The following is a 21874-nucleotide window of genomic DNA, read 5'->3' as shown; positions in this document are numbered from 1 at the left end:
TGGACTGATAATGAAAGATGAATGGCTAACTTTTTTTCAAGATTTTTAGCTACAGAGCTGTTCCCCAATTCCGCAGCCAGAAAAACCTCATTGTTCAAATCAACCTATCTTTCTCATACAAAATCAGATTTTGATGATTTAAGTACCATTGGAAAGATCTCAACAAGATCTATACAGTGAGAAATATATCATTAGAGTTTGAAATGGCAAATAATGAAATAAATTGCTGAAAAGAAGCAACATCAACTTGAGGCACTAATTCCAAAGCAGGTATAAATTCTTTTGATTTTTCCTTTGAGAACTTGTTTCATTAATACAAATTCTTTGTTTTGTGTGTAAATATCATAACTAGAGAGATTGATCACCTCTCTCCTTTGATAATCTTACATTCCATTGCAGAAGAAGTATTAGTTTTTTTTGCAGGTTTCAGGAGGAAGGACAAATGACTACAAGAGAATGGTGTCTCTCTAAGAGACCAATTTGTTTCATAAGAGGATGATCAGCAACAAAGAGGAAATATGTTGATGCAAAATCAGATCCAAACACTTGAAAAACTTTCAGATATTATTGTCTCCATCACATCCATACTTCATAATAAACCATTCACCTCATTCCACTCCATACTTTTCACTTACATTCATATAAACTTTCCATCTCTTTTTATCCATTCATAACCCACAAATAAAAGCAAGAGGCTCATTCACATGCTTATTACCGTTGCCATTTCTGTTCTCCATTGCCATCTTCCATTTTCACTTTCCATTCCTTGTCATTTTCATTCCGCAAATAAGCCCTGCTTCAATGCAAATTATTGAGTCCATAGTCCTTTGAGTCTAAGTTCTTTGTAAAAACACCTTGAGACTTGCATGCCTTAATGGCAAGTCCTCATGCTGACAAACAATGGGAATACATTAATGTCCCTTGTTCGTCAGATCTTCTAGGTGACTCGACTTCAGCAAATTCATTCGTACCTAGCAAGATGTGTTTGGGCATCTTGACTCTCATTGTCATCAATGGTGAGAGTTCTCGTGTTGACTAATGGCATCCATTAATGGACACTAAGCCAACAATTTCCTACTATGTTCGACATTAGAACATCTTTTCACATAGTAGGAATTGTGCCAATGAGTTTTGAAGACATGAAGACTATTATTTTCAGCATTTTGGAGCAGATTCAGCAAGTTTTAGTAGAAGCAATAAAAAGTCATCTTATCTCTCTATCCATGACTCCTCTTGTTCAGCCACTTGAAGAAGAATATGATCAGAATTTTTCAGCCACCACACATACAACTCATCCATTCCAAAGGGTAAGTGAAGGTACGGAATTTTCTAACTTTTAACCATAGAATTCCATAAAAAGCTAGAATGATAATTGTTGGAAAAACATTTCTCTTCCTCATTTCATAAAATTGCCAATACCATCAGTTGGGGGGGGGAATACATTCATATTCATATCTTGCCATGTCCATATCATATTCAAGAGCTCACATACTTCCAACATATATTAATTATTACATTGCTATTATGAGCATACAATGGCTTTTGAAAAAGTGCTTAAATGATAAATTGGATACAAACAAAATCATGGTTGTCACGCAAGAACCAACCATCATGCAATCCAATAAAGATATACTTTGCAACAATAATCAAAATATCATTATGCAAAGTTCAAAGATCAAAATAGAAAGCAACAACAAAAATGGTTGTAACACAAGAACCAACCATGTTGCAATTCAAGTGAAACACTTTGCATAAATATGAAGTTATCAAATGATATCATGCAAAGTTAAGCCAAAGCTCAAGGATCAAAAGAGTTAATGTAATATATATTGCATGAGGACATGCAATAGCTTCAGTTGGGGGGTATGTTGAGTCTTGAAAATGTCATTCATTTGCATTATACTTTCACTATTATGTCCATTATATCACCTCCATTTCATCTCCATTTCACTACTATGTCACCACATTCATCCCACTTTCATTATCATTGGGCCACCTTTATGTTTTTCCAATCTTTATTATTTCTAAGCCTTTTAAGTGAATTTGTGGTTAAACATTAGAAAATAATGTGCATATGCTTATACCTAACAAATGGGTTGAGGTTGTTGACATGTTGAGGTTGAAAGGAGACTTCTAGAAGACCCTTATGTGGCACTCTAAGGCCAAATTCGAATTTGGTTGGAAAGAATCATGGGATCATGAGGATATGTGTCACATCTCCTAATTGTATTGTAACTCTAAAAAGACATGTGTCTTATCAGTTCCTATTCTGATTAGGACTCTAGAGGTAGAGGGAGAGATTCATGGATTCTCATTAATGAGATGGCTCTCATCTTTTTGTATAAATAGGAGATCTCTCTCCTTCATTTGCTAGTCTTCCCTTTTAGTCTTTTCTTAGTCCTTTTAGCTTGTTAGTCCCATGGCTTTTGAAAGCTTTGGAGAACTTTGTTGTACTTTGTACTTTTGAAGAAGTTGAATAAAGCTTTGATGTTCTCAACATGGAAGGAGATGTGAAGTAGATGTCATGGAGCATATTAGGATGTAAGTAGAGTAGATTTCATTTTGTAAATATTGCTTTGTAGAATGTAAGGTAGATTAGATTTTTCATTCATGCAATTTCAATTCATGCAAGTGTGTTTCATTTTACTTTGATTTCATGACTAGTGGCATGTGTGATCATCTTGTCTATGTTGCTGACCTTTATTTTTCTGTAGTTTGATTTTCATTAGTATCATTTCTTTAACTTGCACTTCACTTTTTGCTCTTAGATATCAAGTTGTTCATCTATTGATGGTTCTTTTTCCATAATCAAATAACTTTATTGGAGCCAAGATATCACTTAGTACAGCTTGGTTTAGTTTGCTTTAAGACTCACATTGTTGACTTGTTCATAACTAGCTGAAAGGCAAAAAGGTTAAGAAAAGGTTAAAGTAGTGTGATTTGTCTCCTTTATGTAGTGTCACTTAGATTTCACATTTCATTTTCATTTTAAATCAGCAACAAAGATACTGGGCCGATGTCATTAGTCCTTTATTTGATGTCTTTATTTTCCTTTAAGCATTTGATTTCATAGGTGGTAGGGGGCCCCTGCCTTGTATAGTTGTCACTTTAATTTCTTGTATTTTTTTTTCTGATTTTCATGTATATTAATGTACAGTTTGAATTACTGCATTTTATTTTCTTTTTAACATGTATATTATTGTACATAAATTGCTTTCAAGTTGATTGTAGATTAGTGATGCACATAGCCTTTTAATGAACTAATGACGTGATAGAATCATCTTGTCCTTTTGCTGAAGCAGCAAGGATACTGGGTCTCATAGTCATTCTCTCATTATTTGATTATTGCATTTTATTTCGATTGAACTAGTTGCATTAAACACTTTAGAAAACCAACAAGAACAAAACCCCAAAAACAACATAAACTATAAAACAACGAAGTAAGAGAAAGGTTAACTAAGCACATATAGTGCACCACACTTCATCAGTTTACGATACCCGGATTGATAATTTATGTAGAGCAATTTAAGACGTTAAATTGACTAGACAGTAGGTTCTTTTCATGATTCCAGACACACTCCTTTGATTTCGTGCTTATCTGGTCATGATGGTCTTGTAGGCAACACATTGCGCTGCTTTGTGTCCAAAATTATGATAGGAGAAACATTGGCCATTAAAGAAATTCCTGCGATTATCAAACCTTTCGTCCAGGTGATTGTAATTTCCCTAGCCATTTGTTCTTGAGGCAAATTGATAATGATTTACCTGAGGTTGGTTGTAGCTTCTGTTCATCCTTGAAGTAGATTGCCCTCGATTTATTGGGTGATCTCTATTCATTCTTGAAGTAAATTGTCCCTGATTTACCTGGTGATCTGCACTGTGCCTTTGCTGTCGATTGTCAACCTGTTCATTTCTCCTTGCTGCTTCAAGATAACTTTTGGAGGTAGATGGCTTCTGTGCTTGAGATGCTTCTTCAGTATAACCAAGACCTGTCTTGATTAGAGGAGAACGTTGCACCTTGATAATCTCATCTAAAGTTTCAGATCCTTTAGCAAATCTAAGATTAAGAGCTTTTGTTTTCTCAATATCTTTTCTAAGTCCCACAATTTCACATTCTAACTTTTCATTGTGTTTTTCCCTTTCAGCAAGTTGGAATGTTAGAGTATCTATAATCATATTCTTTTCTTCTAAACAAATTTTAAGTTTAGAAATTTCTTCATAAAGACCTTCTTCATCTATAGCATCCAAGAAATCATCATCTTCAAAAGCCATCAAAAGTCTATAATCATTACCTTGTTCATATTCATCACTATTTGAACATCCATCACTGTATTCATGTGTATAATAGCTCTTCTTACTTACATTCTGTTTTCTATTCCATCTAACTGGTTCCTTACCTTTGTCAAGCTTATCTTTATGAGGACACTTGGCTGCATAGTGACAGACTCTTCCACAAGCAAAGCATCTAAAAGGTAGCTTACCTATGAATCTTCCAGAACCCCATTGAAGGTTCTTGACAAAGTTTGATTCTTCCTCTTCTTCTGACATATGTCCTAACTCATTGTATTCTCCTTTTCCCGAGGCTTTGAATGTAGATTCTCTCATGTCTGATGGTCCCCCTTTTCTCATTTCAAAAGCAGTTAGGATTCCGTGTATCTATGACATGGTAATACTTTGAAGATTTTGCTTTTCTTCTATGGCCGAGACTTTTGATTCAAACTTAGAAGACAAAGATCTTAGAACTTTTTCAACCAAAGTTACTTCTTTTATCTCTTCACCCAAGTTTTTCATACAATTAACAATCTCATCTATATGTAAGAAATAATTAGCCACACTTTCATCATTGTGCATTCTGAGATTTTCATATTGAATTCTGAGAGTTTGTAGTTTTGCACATTTTGCGTGATCATCTCCTTCATAGCTCAGAACAATCTTGTCCCATATTTATTTTGCGATTTTGAGCTGCATAACCTTGACGAATTCTGATTGAGACAAGCTCCCTAATAGAGTATTGACAGCCTTTGCATTTGTTTCATACTGCTTCTTACCAGCCGTATCTGTAGGAGTTGCTAATGGAAATGTGTATCCTGTTTCCATGATATCCCAAACTTCTGTACCAAGAGATTGAAGATAGGTTGTGATTCTTACCTTCCAATAGACGAAGTTGCTTCCATCAAATATTGGTGGCCTGATAGATGCCTCCTTTTCGTAGTTGCTCATGATGATAGATCTTCCTTCAAGCGATAAAGCTTCTTCTGAAGGACCTACTCTGATACCAGTTGTTGGAAATAATACTGAGTGGGGGGGGGGGGGGGTGTTGAATCAGTATTATCAAATCAATTATTTTCCATTTCACAATCAGATTTGTATACGCTACTTCATCTATGGGAAATTGCGTATATACGCTACTGTGTCTAAAGCAACCAACGTATATCAGAAAACTTAAGATTCATTAATTGTTGATCTTTATTAAATGTATCAGGACTTCATTGATCATAAGAACAGTAAACGGGAGCAGTAAAACATCACACACATGGACACAAAGATATAAGGTGGAAACCCAATGTGGATGAAAACTACCTGTTGCAATTTGTCTCTATCTTCTTTTAATTAGAAACTTCTTTTTACAAAGATTCTGTACTGGTGCAGTGTTATACTAGTACGCAAGCTGCTACCTGCAAAAGGCTACAACCTTCTCTCGTTCTCCAGCTTCTCCTGGAAGGGAGCTACAACCCCCTTAGCTCTTGTACTAACTGAGGTACTAGTATGTAGGTGCTGATCTACAAAAGGCTACAACCTTCTCTTTTCTTCCAGGGACCACGTTTCATAAATTTTCAGATTGGATCCATGAATAACATCAATCAAACATCAATTATATCTGCATCAACCAATCTCCTTTGCACCAAACAAAACTGAATCAAATAGTCACTTCTCTGAATGTTGTACCCAGAAAACAGCAACAGTAACTAGACACCAATTATGAACCCAGAACACTGCAGCAATGAACAGAAGTAGCTAAAACATATTTGAAGAGACGTACACTACTTCAATGTGTACAACCTGCATGCATATGCTACTGAAATAAGGCCAACCAGCGTATACGCTATTCTGCATTACAGAACCAGCGTGTATACGCGCCTTTTCTTCGCTGAACCTACGTACAGATCTATAAAAGATAATTTATCCTTTTCACTTATTCAAACATCAGTTATACCCAGATTATCAGATTTATAGATCAAGTCATGCGCCAAAAATAACAGATCAAAATCACATAAAGATACTACTATTCAGGTCTTAAGATCTTGATCCATCAATAGTACTTATCCTTCTTCTTGCGCTCAGGTTCCTCCTTGATTCAGATCTAGCTATAACCCAATGACCAGTATTCTAGATCTAGTTCTTCATCAGATATTCAATGCTTGAGTCAATACACTTGCCTAATGATCTCCTTCCCCTTTTATAGTCTTAGGCCTTACACAATACCATGGTCCAAAACCATAAAGAATTAATACCTTGGACCAAATACATGGGTTCAACACTTCAGACGAGATAACATGGTCCAAAACCATAGGTCCAAATACCAAGGACTAAATACCATGGACCAAAAATAAGTTTTCCCACACGTGCGTGCTTTTTCATCTATGAAAGTGCGTGCATACGCATACGCGACTTTTGATCAACAATCTCGCGTGTATACGCGACTTCGTCAAAGGGAACCTACGTATACCTCTTTTTCTTTCATTCTGAGAGCCTGAACAGTGATCTACCATCTGAGTGAGTTGCCATCAAGGACAACACCTGTGTCATAATGCCAACACCAACTAGGGAAATGATAAAGGGACGCAGATTATCGATGCGGAGCCCAATGCCACCGTTGCCACCAAGAAGATCCAGAAGGAGGAACCCGAAGATACAGAGGAGGAGGAGCGTCTCTTCCACTCCCAAATGTGGGTAAAGGGCTCCCCGCTACATTTCATTGTCGATAACATGAGCCAAAAGAACCTCATTTCAGCAGAGGTCGTGAAGCGACTGGATTACCGACCATAACACATCCACAACCGTACACCATCTGGTGGCTTCACCAAGGACGGGATCTTTGCGTGAGCTATCAGTGTCGCCTTCCATACAACATCGAGCCCTTCACGGATGAGGTATTGTTTGACATTGCTCCCCTTCAAGTTTCTGATGTATTACTAGGACAACCATACTTGTGGAAGCGACATGTTGTGTATGAATCAAGGCCCCATGTTGTTATTGTTACTTTGGGAAATAAGTTATACAGGATACCGGAGGTAGCATCGCCTACCGTCATCTCTTTGATTACTGCAAAACAATGCAGTAAACTCATTTCCAAAACTGGGAAATTTGTTTTCCTAATGATACACCCTCAAGTAAAGAAGAAGACGGTGGCCACGACCTCCAGACAGGGCCCCTCTACACGACAAATATAGATGGACAAGGTTGTGAAGGAGTACGAGGACATCTTCACCTCCCCTGCAGGGGTTCCTCTGCACTGTCAGGTCAAGCACTCCATCGATCTGACCCTAGGTGCGTCGCTGCCCAATGGTCCAATCTATTGGCGCTCCGTGCTAGAGAACGATGAAATCAGGAGGCAGATTCAGGAACTGCTGCAGAAATGTCACATCCGTCCAAGTTCATCGCCCCGTGGGAACCTAATCATGTTGGTACAGAAGAAGGATGGGACTTGGAGACTCTGTATTGACTATCGAGCGCTGAACAATATCATTGTCCGTAATAGTTACCCAATCCCAAAGATTGATGACCTCCTAGACCAACTGAAGGGGGTGAAATATTTCAGCAAGATTGATTTGAAGTCAGGATATCACCAGGTACCAATCGAACCCTCCGATGTGTGGAAGATTGCCTTCAAAGCCAAGGAGGGCCTTTTAGAATGGTTGGTTATCCCTTTCAGATTGACGAATGCTCCTGCAACCTTCATGAGGCTAATGGATGACATTTTGCGGCCATTCACCAACTCATTTGTAGTGGTATACTTGGATGACATCCTGATCTTCAGCCAAACTTGGGAAGAGCACCTCCACCACATTCGATAGGTTCTCCAAACCCTGCGAAAACACAAGTTATGTGCCAATTTGGAGAAATTCACTTTTGGCATGACCTAGGTTCAGTATCTGGGATACATTATTGATGAACAGGGGGTGCATGTGGATCTAGCCAAGATCCAAGACATTCAGGATTGGCCATCTCCAACCACTCTGACAGAGCTCCGCAACTTTCTAGGTCTTTCCAACTTCTACCGTAGGTTCGTGTTGGGATTTTCTCATATCACTTGGCCCTTGAGTCAAGTCACCAAGGGAGGAGCGAAAGCAAAATTCTTTTGGTCTAAATCTCAATGGAAGGCATTCATAGAGTTGAAAGATCGCCTCTGCTTGGCACCAGTGCTCGCATTACCAGACTTGCAACAACCATTTGAGGTCGAGATAGATGCCTCTGACTATGCTATTGGGGTAGTCCTTACTCAACATGGGCATTCAGTGGCATATCACAGTGAGACACTTTCAGACACAGTCCGGAAGTATCCCACTTATGACAAAGAGATGTATTCCATTGTGCAGGCCTGCCAACAATGGAAGCATTACATTTTGGGGAAGGAAACGGTCATCCACACAGACCACCGACCCCTACAGTTCATACAAACCCAAGGGAAATTGCAGAATGATCGCCATTAAAAGTGGTCCACATACCTGAAACATTGCCATTTGAATATCAAGTATAAGAAGGGCAGCACCAATAATGTAGTAGATTTCCTCAATCGACCACCGATCATGGCATTAACCACTATGCTCAACTCTTATGGGCACGAGACTTCTGATTGGCCACTTCTCTACAAAAGAAACACAGAATTCGGCCACACATACCAGACACTCTTGGAGGGTCAACATGTTCCAGATTTTCATCCCCAGGATGCCCTGTTATGCCACCTAGGTCACCTTTGTGTTCCTTCAAGCGAGCGTTCCAAGATGATTTGGGAAGCACACTACAGTCGGGCTGCTAGGCATTTCGGGGTCGAGAAAACGGTGGCAGTATTGCAGAAGTATTTCTATTGGTCGAATCTTTGATAGGATATCGGGAAGTACATTAGATCATGCACTGCCTGTGCAATTGCCAAACCGTCCATCAAAAAGCAAGGCCTCTATACCCTGGTGCCTACCCCGAGTCGACCTTGGGAATCCATCTCCATGGATTACATGTCAGGCCTTCCTTCCACTAAGCATGGAAATGACTGTGTTTTTTTGGTCGTCGACAGGTTCTCGAAGATGGCCATTATGGCGGCCTACAAGAAGAATATCACAGCAGAAGCCACTGCTAAACTCTTCTTTGAACAATTGTGGGTACACTTTGGGATCCCATAGTCTATCATCTCAAATCGAGACAGTAGGTTCTTCAGTACATTTTGGTCCAGTCTCTGGTCGATGCTGGACACCAAACTCACTAAGTCCACAGCCTTCCATCCTCAAACTAATGGCCAGACAGAGGTTGTCAACAGGATGATCGTACACATTTTGCGCATGTACAACTCAAAGCATCCACGCACATGGGACAAGAGCCTCCCCTATGTTCAGCATAGCTACAACCAGGCTCTCCACAGCTCGACTGGCCACAACCCTTTTCAGGTGGGCTTGGGATTCCAACCACTATGTCCCATTGATGTGGCCATGCCATTTGCAACTACTCACGTAGATTCGGCTCATGTCCAGTCCGAAACAGATAAGACAAACAACTTCATTGAGCACATCCAACATATTCGCTAGCAGGTCCATGAAATTCTGGAGAAATCAAATGCCAAGTACAAGTAGCGACATGGTCAACATTAGGTGCCACACAAGTTTCAGGTGGGTGACAAAGTTTGGTTGCACTTACAAAAGGAACACCTTACCGGAGCCTATCGAAAACTCAGACCACTCCGATATGGTCCTTACACCATTACCAAGGCTATGGGAGACAATGCATTTGAGCTCAGCATTCCCCCATTCCTTGGCCTGCACCCAGTGTTCAATGTGGACTGCCTTCAGCCATACTTTCCACCATTACTAGACACTCCCAACATTCCAGAATAGCTCACACCCACGGAGTTAAATCCAGATTGCATGGAACAAGCTGCAACTGATCGGATCATGGACACACAGATCAAGCACACTCGCCAACAAAATATCCAACTGTATCGAGTTGTCAAAGCAAGCCAACTCCTTCACCAGGGCAAGTGGCTCACCAGGGACCAAGTTCAGCAGAAGTTTCCTCATCTCATGGAGGAACTCAACGCAATGGGGACCATTGCTTCCTAAGGGGGGAGGAATGATCCAGGTGGATATTGGTGGCCACCCGCCAAGTCCACTTGGACCCCCACCATTGTTTCTTTTAGCTTTTCAGTTTCCTTAATTGTATCACAGTTTACTATTTTTAGCAGTTTTTCGGGTCCTGAACTTTCGGAGTTGTTTTGAGGCCCTAAACGACATTTTTTTGGAAAACTGGGGGCAACATGGGTCCTTGGACCGATGTTGCTCTTCCCAAAGTTTTAGTTCTCAAATAGATATTTCTAACGAGATATTGTGCGCGTCAAACGAATATTGTATGCCAAAGTTACGACCTCGGGAAGTTGATGTACCAATTTACCCAAACAGGGCCCACAATTTGGCATTTCATTTTTTAGGGTTAGGTTTTTGGATGTTTAGGGCTTTCCATTGTTTCTCAATAATAAATAGGCCTTCGAGCCTCATTGTAACACAATTCAGAGGCATGTAGCTGCCACATCTCTTCTCAAAGATAAGCTACCGTCGCCCTAGCTGGTTTATTTCCATTTCTGTTTGTAAGCAAATTTCAGTATTTTACATTAATGAAATGAAGTATTATTTCTGTTGCATCTTGGTGTATATGGTTATCTCTGTATTTTGTTGCGTTCCTGTCTAAATCCGGATTAGTGTGAGATCAATGTTACACTTGGTAACAGGAGGATCACCCAGGAGAAACTGCGCAAGGAAATAGGAGGCTTGGAGGGCAGAGGAGAAGGTTTGTGAGAAGCCTTGTTTGCCTGTGAGCATCCAGGAGGATTGTACTGAGAGTTGGCTAGCTGTGAGAGCTAAAGCTTTGTGTAATTCTGATATATTTCCACCTTGTATGATAATACAGATAGTGGGGTTTTTAGCTGAGGCTTTCCCCTGAGTATTTTCTATGTTTCATGTGCATTGATTCTTCTTTTGGTTATATGTGTTCAGTTCGATCTTGCTCAAATATTTTAAGCTTCCAATAATTTATTGTAGAAGTAGATTAAAATATTTTTGGTTTAGTTATATTGCATTATTAGGTTAATCTACAGTTAGAATTTCTACATTTCTCAAGAAAGTTGGCAAAATTGTTGTATATCTTATGGTGTATGTACATGTCTACTGATGATAGTGAACAATGAAAATTATGTTGCATCTATAAAGAAAAATTTGAGGAAAGGTTTTGAGATGACAGATTTGGGATATGCTCACTACTATTTGGGTATTGAAGTAACTCAACATCATAAGTTTATATTCCTTTCTCAAAAAAAGTACATTGGAGATTTGCTGAACACATTTGGCATGACTAAGTGCAATCCTTTGACCACTCCAATGGAATGAAATTTAAAGCTCACATCCATAGGAGGAAATGAATTTGAGGATGCAACTAAGTACATACAACTCGTACGAAGTCTTAACTACCTAACTACTACCAAACCAAACATTTAATTTGTTGTTGGAATCCTCTCCAGGTTTATGCAAAAGCCTTGTGAGGGTCATTGGTCTACTGTAAAAAGAGTTCTAAGGTACTTGAAGGGAACTCAAGACTTTGGATTCAAGTATATAAGTGGATGACTTCAGCTTGATTGGATACTTTGATTCATACTTTAATGGAGATAAAGAAAATAGAGTATGTACTTCAGGTTATGTTATGAGTCTTTGATTAGGAGTTGTCTCCTGGAGGTCACGCAAATAGTCAGTTCCAACAGATTCCATTGTAGAGGTAGAATATGTGACAGTTACAGAAGTAAAGAAGGAAATTGTGTGGCTCAAGAAAATTCTTAAGGATTTGCAGGAAGAACAAGTGCATCCTACTCCTCTTTTGATTGACAATACTTCTGCAATAAAATCGGCAAAAAATCCAAAGTTCTGTGATTGAACGAAGCATATCGATACAAAGTATCATTTGATTCAACATCATGTTGATGCCAAGACTATTCACTTATGCCATTGTTCCACAAACGAGTAGATTGCAAACATCTTCACCAAAGCACTTGGAAGAAAAAGTTTGAAAGATTCAAAATTATGCTTGGACTCACCAACATCCCTTCAGATTAAGGGGGGGAATGTTAATACCTAATCCTTAGGGATTGGGAAAAAATTGTAAATATGAAACGAGAATGTGAAGAGACATTGGAATATGAATTCCAAGAGTCACCCTCTCCAATGTTTATATCAATAACTCTTTTGAATAGAAAATAAATTTATTCGTGGAGTTACCAATGCTTATCCTGACACCAATGATCTAAAGGAGTTGAAGGAGGCATGTAGATGGATTATAGGTTGAGACATTGGTTCAACATTAGAGGAGGATGGGGCAAAGGAGGAAGGCCTAGAGAGGGGGTGACCTGGCGGTTTAGATGACTTAATAGGATTGCTTTTGTATTTGGAAGTTTCCCATTGCGCTCCCTAACTTTCATGAGATTTAGATGCTATTTGCTTAGGACATCGGTTAGCAAAATGACCATATTCATGGCATACCTTGCACTTAAAGTGTAGTTGTTCATAGTCGAGCTGTTGAATGTGCATCCAACTATTTACTTTGATCTTTGTTGCTTTAGGAAGTCTTCTACCTAGATCAATTTCCATGCATATCCTTGTGCATGCATGCATATTCTCCTTCGACTCGCTTCGTTTGATGTATTTCCCAATTGTATTAACTAAGGATCTTACTGATTCATCTTCCCCAAAAGTGAAGAGGGAGGTGGGGAAGATGAACCCAAACTAAGACTGCACTGGGGATATCGAGCTCTGGATCAAAATATGGTGTCCATATGTTCAGATGGATGCCTCTAAAATCCATAAATTATGGTCCATTTCTAAAGACCAGGTCATTATCTTCCTTGGATTCAAAGTAGAAGGTGTAGTATCTTCTGCTATAGAAACAAATCGAGATTTTCCCTTGAATTTTTGGGGACCAATTATGTTCAATCCATTTTTGTACTACTGTTGGTGAAGGCCAAAGTATGATAAATTGATCAACCAATCCTCATTCAGCTAAAGAGAGTGTTGCTTTTTAGGGAGTGGTGGGAAGAAAGTCTATTTATGAAATCGAGTCAAGGTGTTTGACAAAATTTGAAATCAATGGGCATTCATGGAGCAGACCTAATGAGGAAAAGAGGGACAAAAGCCCTATGCAACTAGATCGAGTGGCGAAGGGGATCGCTCCCCTCTCGGAGAGGTCTCTGGAAGGGCCATGCAACCATTCAAGGTCAAAAATTGGTTCAACATCACAATAGTTCAGAAATTCAGAGCACTGCAACTTTCTCATTCATCTTAAAAATGTTAAGTACACCTATCATAACTATTATCATTGCTTTGAAAATTGCACCAGGTGGATGCAAAGATCATTTTTCTTAATGAAGTAAGCGAGGAGGAAGAAGTGTACATAGAGCTACCTTCGGGCTTTGAGGTATCTGAGAAGAACTATTGTGATTAAAGAAAGGTTTGTACAATCACAAGTAGTCACGTTGGGCTTGGAATTTTTGGATTGATGGATCAAGGTTGATCTTGTTTGTCTTTGATGGAAGCAAAATAATTGCTTAGATAAAAGAGGGAGTAGTCAGAAAACCTTATTTTAGATTCAGAGGGAGTTGACCTCTGAGTTCAAGATGATGGTTTGTCATGCTAAGGAGTAGCCATAATTACCACAACAAAATATGTTTTAGTGTTAGAGGGAGCACCTAGTCAGGGTGACAAGAAAGTAGTTGTGGTGATCGATCCAATGAAGGAAGCATATTAGTTTATGATTGAGCCAAGGCATGTTTCTCAACATGTGTTGGAGTACCAACATGGTATAGTTGGTCATGGCATAGTCAGTTATGGTTTGAGATATTCCTCAAATAGTGAAGTACAACTGTAAGGATTCACAAATTCACAAAGTTGTGAAGACAAAAAGATTTCATCAAAATATTGCTTCAGTTTGGGCTTTGTTGTGATTTCTTGGATGGGCAGGAAGCAATCATTTATTGCACTTCGTATTGTAGAAGTTGAGTATATTGTGATTGGATTGAAAAGTTGAGAAGCAGTATGGCTTCAGAGTCTACTTGTAGGATTGTCTTGATCAATTGCAGCTGACATCCACGATGACAGGTTGAAGCATAATGAGGTCTAGTACCGAGATGTGGTATAAAAGGAAGCAATGTGGCTTCAGTACTATTCTTTAGTCAAGCAAATTGCTGACAAGGCCTCCGTCCCTGGATGTAAGGACAAGGTTGGAGTAATTGATGATGTCTCTCTCAGCAAGAGGGAGTGATGAAATTGAAAAATCTAGGATAGTCCTTCTCCTTGGGTCAAGTTGATCAGGATTAGGGAAAATGTGTAGAGTGATAACATTAGGGACAAACATTCTCCCTATGTCAACTATGTTGACCAAATTAGGGATCAAGGTCTAGCAAAGGACAATCATTCTTCCTGTGTCAAGTATGTCAACCGTACTTAGGAAGAATGGTCCTAGAGGCTCAAGATCACTCAGTTGAGTGGGTGCCTTTCAACAACATGCTTATATTACACTCCAAATAGGTTGAGTGAGTCCATTTAGCATCAAGCCCATAATTTCTCAAGTAAAGTGTGGCCTTTGAATTTGGGACCAAATTACTCAAATATATTGAGTATGTCCCTAGGGTTTCACCATGAGTCAAAGGGATTGACTAGGATGATGGTGAACTAGGATTAGTTAGCATACCATGGGTTAGAGGCGTCGACTAGAGTCATGGTGACTTGTTGATGCCAAAGATATACCATGTGCCATGAGTGCTGACCAGGATCATGGTGAGGATGCACCATAGGTTAAATGTACGGACCATGATTATGGTGAGGATGCACCATAGGTCAGATGTATCGACCAAAATTATGGTAACTTGAATCTCATGATTTACCATGTGTCATCGTTGTTGACCGGATTATGGTAATTAGATAATGTTGATGTTGTTGATTTCCCATGTGTCAAAGTTGTTGACCAAATTATGGTAATTGAATGATGTTCATAATTTATTATAACCTTTTCTTAGAGAAATTTGTCAACATGAGAACATCTATATAGTCATTATGAATACCTCCCTAGCCAAGAGGGAGTGTTTATTTTTGTAGCTATGGTCGATCTTCATAATTAATATTTTAGCTCTTGATGTATTTATAATGATAAATATAAAGCATGTTCTTTATGCTATTGTTAAAAGAGAAAATATGTGACATGTTCTTCATGTTGGTTTTTAAAAAAGAGAAATTTTGAATTTATAATATTGAATTTCTTGGCCCCAAAAATTAAAGTCGACCCTCTAAGAAGTCAAGCCACTTTGCCCCTTAGGTCATACCCATTCAACCTCCCAGACAAGTACAAATAGAGGATTCGACCTCTCCAAATGGGCAACTCGATTATTGTTGTGTAAAGGCAATTAAGATCATTTAAGGCAAGGAAGAAGGACAAATTTGAGCTAGAGTAATGGATGAGTTTGAGGCAAGAAAAATGGCGGATTTGAGGCAGAACAAAGGACATATATGAGGCATAGATATGAGGCAAAACAAAGAAATATGAGACTTATCTAAAGGGAGACTAGGTGTGAGGAGGGATGTGTTTGACTTTATGTTGACTTGATGTATCTCCGTTGAACTTAATGATTTCTCTAAGAAAAGGTTGTGGGGTTTTTTCCCCATGTGGGTTTTCCGAAGGCAAATTATTGTGTCTCTTGTTTGGTTGTTTCTCTATGATTCTATTGGCCTTTTGTTTCTACTCTTGAGATCTTTTGTGTAATTGTTTTATGATGAATTTGAATGCAAGAAAAAAAATATAAGAAATCATAAGAAGTAATCAGTTAAGTAGATCTTGTGAAAAATCAATAGTAAATCCATTATTAGTCATTCAATTCATAGTTCTTCAATAAATTAAAAAGTATTAAGGTCAAAAATTGCTTTTAGTAGTTGCGTAGATTAGAATTATTACATATTGACAAACATAATGACATAGTAAGATTGCATGAGAGAGAATACAATAATATTTCGGATCAGACCATTGATTCTATTGCCTATATCCTTCCATACAAGGTAGTCCCCATTGAACACGACATTACCTACTTGGGATATCATCTTAAACCAAATTATTACTATGTGGAAGACTAGTCCTGGTTTATTAAGAGGTCGAAAGCATAATCGACAATGAGTGTTAAAGGTGGCTTTCCTTAGGTGGTAGAATGACTATGGTTAAGTCAAATTTGGAAATTATACAAGTTTACTAGTTAAAACTCTCTAGGCTCTCTAAATCTACAATTAGGAAGATTCACCAAAGCATGTTCAATTTTCTTTGGTCTAGCAAGAAGATGAGATTTGACTTCCATTTGGCCAAATAGGAATTTCTATTTCAACCCAAGAGCTTTGGGGGTTGGGGTTTTAAAATTCTTCATTGATTTGGTCTAGCTCCTGTTATGAAGAGTTTTTAGAGGGCTATAATTGGTTCAGATATCTAGAGTCGTACCATTTTTGACAAATACTTATATGACAAGCCTATTTTGTAATGGCCGAAGTCTTATAATTTGCAAAAATATTCTTTTGGGTTGATTACCTAGAGGGTCTAGTGGAGGCTTTATCTTGGATTGTTAAGTGGCTAGCCTAGAAGGTGGGAAATGGACATCAAGTTATCCTTGGGAATGATCCCTTTATAGGGGTTAACTCTTTCTATCATCTATCTGTTATGAAACCAGCTCAAGAAAAGATAGAAAAGAGAGATCAACGCCTTAGAATTCAGCCTCTTCGAGGGGGCAACCTCCTTCACATTACATAAATGAACAATTCTTGGATGATACAAATGACAAAACCTCCTTTCTATATATAGGAGTCTAAGGAGTCACAATATAATCCAGCCGACCCAACAATAATAATATAAAGCCACAAAAATAACAATAGAGGGATTCTATGGGGCACAGAAATAACAATATGGGGGTAATAGGGGCACAACAATATAAATAAGGGGTATAACTACAATAGTAATTGGGTAATTACTAGTATTATAGGGACCCAACATGCCCCTCTCCTTCAAAAAAGTGTTGTCCTCAACGCTTGAGCAGTTCTGGGTACTTCTGCATAAAATTCTCATCCTCCCATGTGGAATCTTCAACGGATAAGTTCTTCCACTTGATAAGATACTTTGAAATTGATCGATTTCGTAGCTGTCGAGTTCTTGTTTCTGTGACTGCTTCCGGTTCCAATATAATTTTTCCTTCCTCGTTAAGTTCTGGAAATATTGTTTGAACTGGGAGCTTGTCGCCTATGACCTTCTTTAAACATGAAACATGGAAAACTGGGTGCAATCGAGAAGCTGCAGGAAGCTCCAATTTGTATGCCATAGTACCAATCTTTTCCAACACCTTGTGCGGACCATAATACTTTGGTGATAATTTATTATCCTTCTTACCTTGCTTTAGGGACATTTGCTTATATGGTTGTAGCCGTAGGAATACCCAATCACCTACATCAAAACTTCTTTCACTGCGATGTTGATCTGCCTGTTGTTTCATTCTATTTTGTGCCAACACGAGGTTATCCTTTAAGAGTTGGAGGACTTGTTGTTGATGTTCGATGTGATGTTCCACTGCCTGAACCTTAGAATTTTCTCTTAAATATGATGTGATTGATGGTGGTTGGTACCCATAAAGTGCCATAAATAGGGTCATTTTTGTTGCTGTATGGAAGGAAGTGTTATACCACCATTCAGCCAGAGGCAACCATTTGACCCATTGTGTCTGTTTATCAGATACAAAGCAACGAAGATATCCTTCCAAACATTTGTTTACTGTCTCGGTTTGCCCATCAGATTGAGGATGATAAGATGAGCTATGAGCTAACTGAGTACCAAGACAAGAAAATAATTTTGTCCAAAAATTTCCAGTGAAAATGGGATCTCTGTCACTTACAATAATCTTTGGGTTTCCATGTAGCTTTTGAACTCTTTCCATAAATGCAGTAGAAACTGTACTGGCTTTAAATGGATGTGATAATGCACAAAAGTGTGCATACTTGGTAAGTCTGTCAACTACCACCATGATGACACTCTTTCCCTCAGACTTGGGTAAACCTGTGATAAAATCCATTGAAACCTCCTCCCAACGTTGGCTTGGAATGGATAAAAGTTGTAATAGACCCGGTGTCTTAATTGTTTCAACTTTATTTTGTTGGCAAACCAAACATTCCGCCACAAACTTTTGAATATCTGATTTAAGGCCATCCCAAAAAAATTCCTTCTTAACCCTGTGGTAAGTTTTTAAAAATCCTGAGTGCCCTCCTAAGGGAGAAGTGTGTAATTCCATAAGAATCTTTTGTTTTAGCTGGGAATTCTTACAGAGGTATAAGCGATCTTTGTACCATAACGAATCATTTTGCTAGCTAAATGTATCAGAAGTACTGGAATCTTGTTGTAGCTTTCGAATAAGTGCCCACACTTCTTCGTCATTCTTCCATTCCTCCTTTGCTTCGTTTATCCAATCTGGTTGGATAATAGAAATGGCACACAACAATGCTTCCATATCCTCATCCTTTCTTGAGAGTGCATCTGCCACCACATTTTGCTTCCCTTTTTTGTAGATGATTTCAAAGTCATAACCCAACATCTTTGTGACCCACTTTTGTAGCTCTTCAGAGGATAATCTTTGTTCTAAAAAGTATTTAAGGCTATCATGATCCGTTTTTACCTTGAAGTGTCTTCCCATTAGGTAGGGTCGCCATTTCTTCAGTGCATGGAGTATTGCCAACATTTCCTTCTCATAAATAGCTTTGCTTACAAACTTTCCCTTGATTGGACGACTTTCAAAAGCAATGGGTCTTTCATCTTGCATTAGAACAGCACCAATTCCATTTCCTGAAGCATCACATTCCACAATAAAGGTTTTTGTGAAGTCCGGTGTAGCTAAGACCGGTGCTTGGCACATTGCCTCTTTAAGATGTTTAAAGGCCTTTGTTGCTTCCGGAGTCCATGAAAATGAATCTTTCTTCAATAATGTTGTTAGAGGTGCTGCTATTCTCCCATAATTCTTAACGAACTTGCGATAATACCCTGTCAACCCAAGAAATCCTCGTAGATGCTTTATGGATGTGGGGATTTTCCATTCCTTAATGGCTTTAATTTTGCTAGGGTCTACCTTAACTCCTTCATGAGATACAATATGACCCAAATATTCCACCTCCTGGACTCCAAAGAAACATTTGGATCTTTTTGCATATAATTGTTTCTCCTCCAATAGTTGTAGCACCTTGTCAACATGTCAACATGATCCTTCCAAGACTTGCTGTAGATTAGTATATCATCAAAAAATACCAACACAAATTTTCTAAGGAATGGTTTGAAAATTGAATTCATCAAACCTTGAAATGTTGAAGGTGCATTGGTAAGGCCAAAAGGCATGACCAAAAATTCATAATGACCCTCATGAGTTCTAAATGCCGTTTTCGGAATGTCTTCAATCTTCATTCTGATTTGATGATATCCCGAACGAAGATCCAACTTGGTGAAGTAAATTGATCCATGCAATTCATCCAGTAATTCATCAATGACAGGAATGGGGAACTTATCTTTTATAGTGAGCTTGTTGAGCTCCCTATAATCTGGACACATGCGCCATGATCCATCCTTCTTGTGCGCCAATACTACTGGAGCTGAGAAAGAACTTTGACTCGGTTGAATTATACCAGCCTCTAGCATTTCTGCAACCATACGTTCAATTTCACTTTTTTGGACATATGGATATCTGTACGGCCTGATGTTTGGAGGAACACTTCCTGGAATCAGATGAATAGCATGATCATGATCACGCATAGGTGGGAGACCTTTGGGAGTCTCAAATACCTTGGAATGATTGTCCAGGACTTTTTGGAGATCTGGAGAAATAGATGATTCCAATGTGGAAACATCTAGCGAACATAATTGTGCAATTACACCTCTTTGCTCCTTTTTTAGAAGCTTTGTCATGCCATTAGAGCTGATTATCTTTCCTGGTTTCCCTGCAATACCCCTTAATTCAACTTCCTTTCCTTCCACAAAAAATTTCATGAAAAGTTCTTGAAAATTAAAAGCTATTGTACCCAAGGATTGTAGCCATTGGACTCCTAGTACAACATCAGCACCTCCCATTGGAATGGAAAGCATTGGGCTAGTCAATACATATTCTCCCATGGATAGCTTGATATTATGGCACTTTCCAGGACAATTTATTGTTCCTCCATTTGCAATCATCACTTGACACTCTGGTGCTGGATATAGGAAGCAATTCAATTCTTTTGCTACCCTACAATGAATAAAATTGTGGGTGCTTCCTGAATCAATCAACACTATTACCTTTTTCTTCTTGATTTGTCCTTCTATCTTGATGGTTTGAGGAGTGGTAATTCCCGCCAATGCATTACAAGATATGGTCGGATTTATTTGTTCTTCATCTAGGCTTTGTTCCTGGAATATATCCTCTTCTTTTGACCTTTCTTGCTCCTTTTCTTCTTCCTCTTCACAATCTATGTAGAATAATTTCTTCTCACCACACTTATGACCCTTTGTGTATTTTCTATCACAATTGTAACAAAGCCCTTTTGCTCTTTTTTCTTCCAATTGTTGTGGTGTCAACCTTGTAGGTTGTGGAAGACTATGGGCAACAACACTTCCGTCTTTATAGTTGTGAATGGTATGCTTCATAGTTGCCATAATTTTGCTTTCCATTTTTCTTGCTAACCTGAATGACTTCTCTAATGAATCAGGTTCCCAAAGGCGCACATCATGTTGGATATTATCCTTTAAAGACCCTATGAACACATCAATCCTATGCTCCTCTGGAATATCTTTTACCCTTATGTTCAATTTTTGGAACTCCTCAATGTGCTCCATTATTGAACCCTTTTGTTTTAGACTTATCAATTGGCTAAAAAAAGTGTTGCTTTTTGTATCCTCATAATGTGCTATCAATTCTTCCGTAAAAATTGCCCAAGTGATAAATTGTTTACGAGAACAAAGCCATTGATACCATACAAACTGATTTGGTTCCAAATATAAAGTTGCCATACGTACCTTTTGTGTGTTTTGCACATTATTGAGATCGAAGAATTGCTCCATCTGTAATATCCATGTGGCGGGATCCTTGCCATCAAACTTCCTCATATCGATTTTTGGAACATGGTGAGTCTTCGATCCAACATTAGAGTCTATGGAATCATGATTAACATTTCTTTTGTTCTCATCATGAGTTTCCTTTAGTACTCTTTCACCCTTAGTGACCATTTCTTGTAGCAACTTATTCATATTTATCTTCAATTCTTCCATCTTATCATCCATGCCATCAATTTTAGCATCCATGCCATTCGCCTGAGCTTCCATGCCCTTTATCTTAGATTCCACGCCATTTATCTTAGCATCTGTTAGTTTTTGTGAGCGTGACATTTGTTGCACTTGTTCTTGTAATTTTGATATATCATGTAGCATTTCTTCCTCTTCTTCATGAGTCATGCTAGAGCTTTCAGGTTCCTTACTAGGTGTTTGCATTTTCTTTCCTCGGGGCATCAGTTACCGATAATAATTCTTTACTATGCCCTTTGAATTCCTTCAAACCAAG

Source organism: Pinus tabuliformis, chromosome 7 (genome assembly GCF_031772625.1).
Source record: "Pinus tabuliformis cultivar Carrire ecotype Pingquan chromosome 7, CPIR1, whole genome shotgun sequence".
NCBI classification, from domain to species: domain Eukaryota; kingdom Viridiplantae; phylum Streptophyta; class Pinopsida; order Pinales; family Pinaceae; genus Pinus; species Pinus tabuliformis.
Note: the sequence above shows the minus strand (reverse complement) of the source record.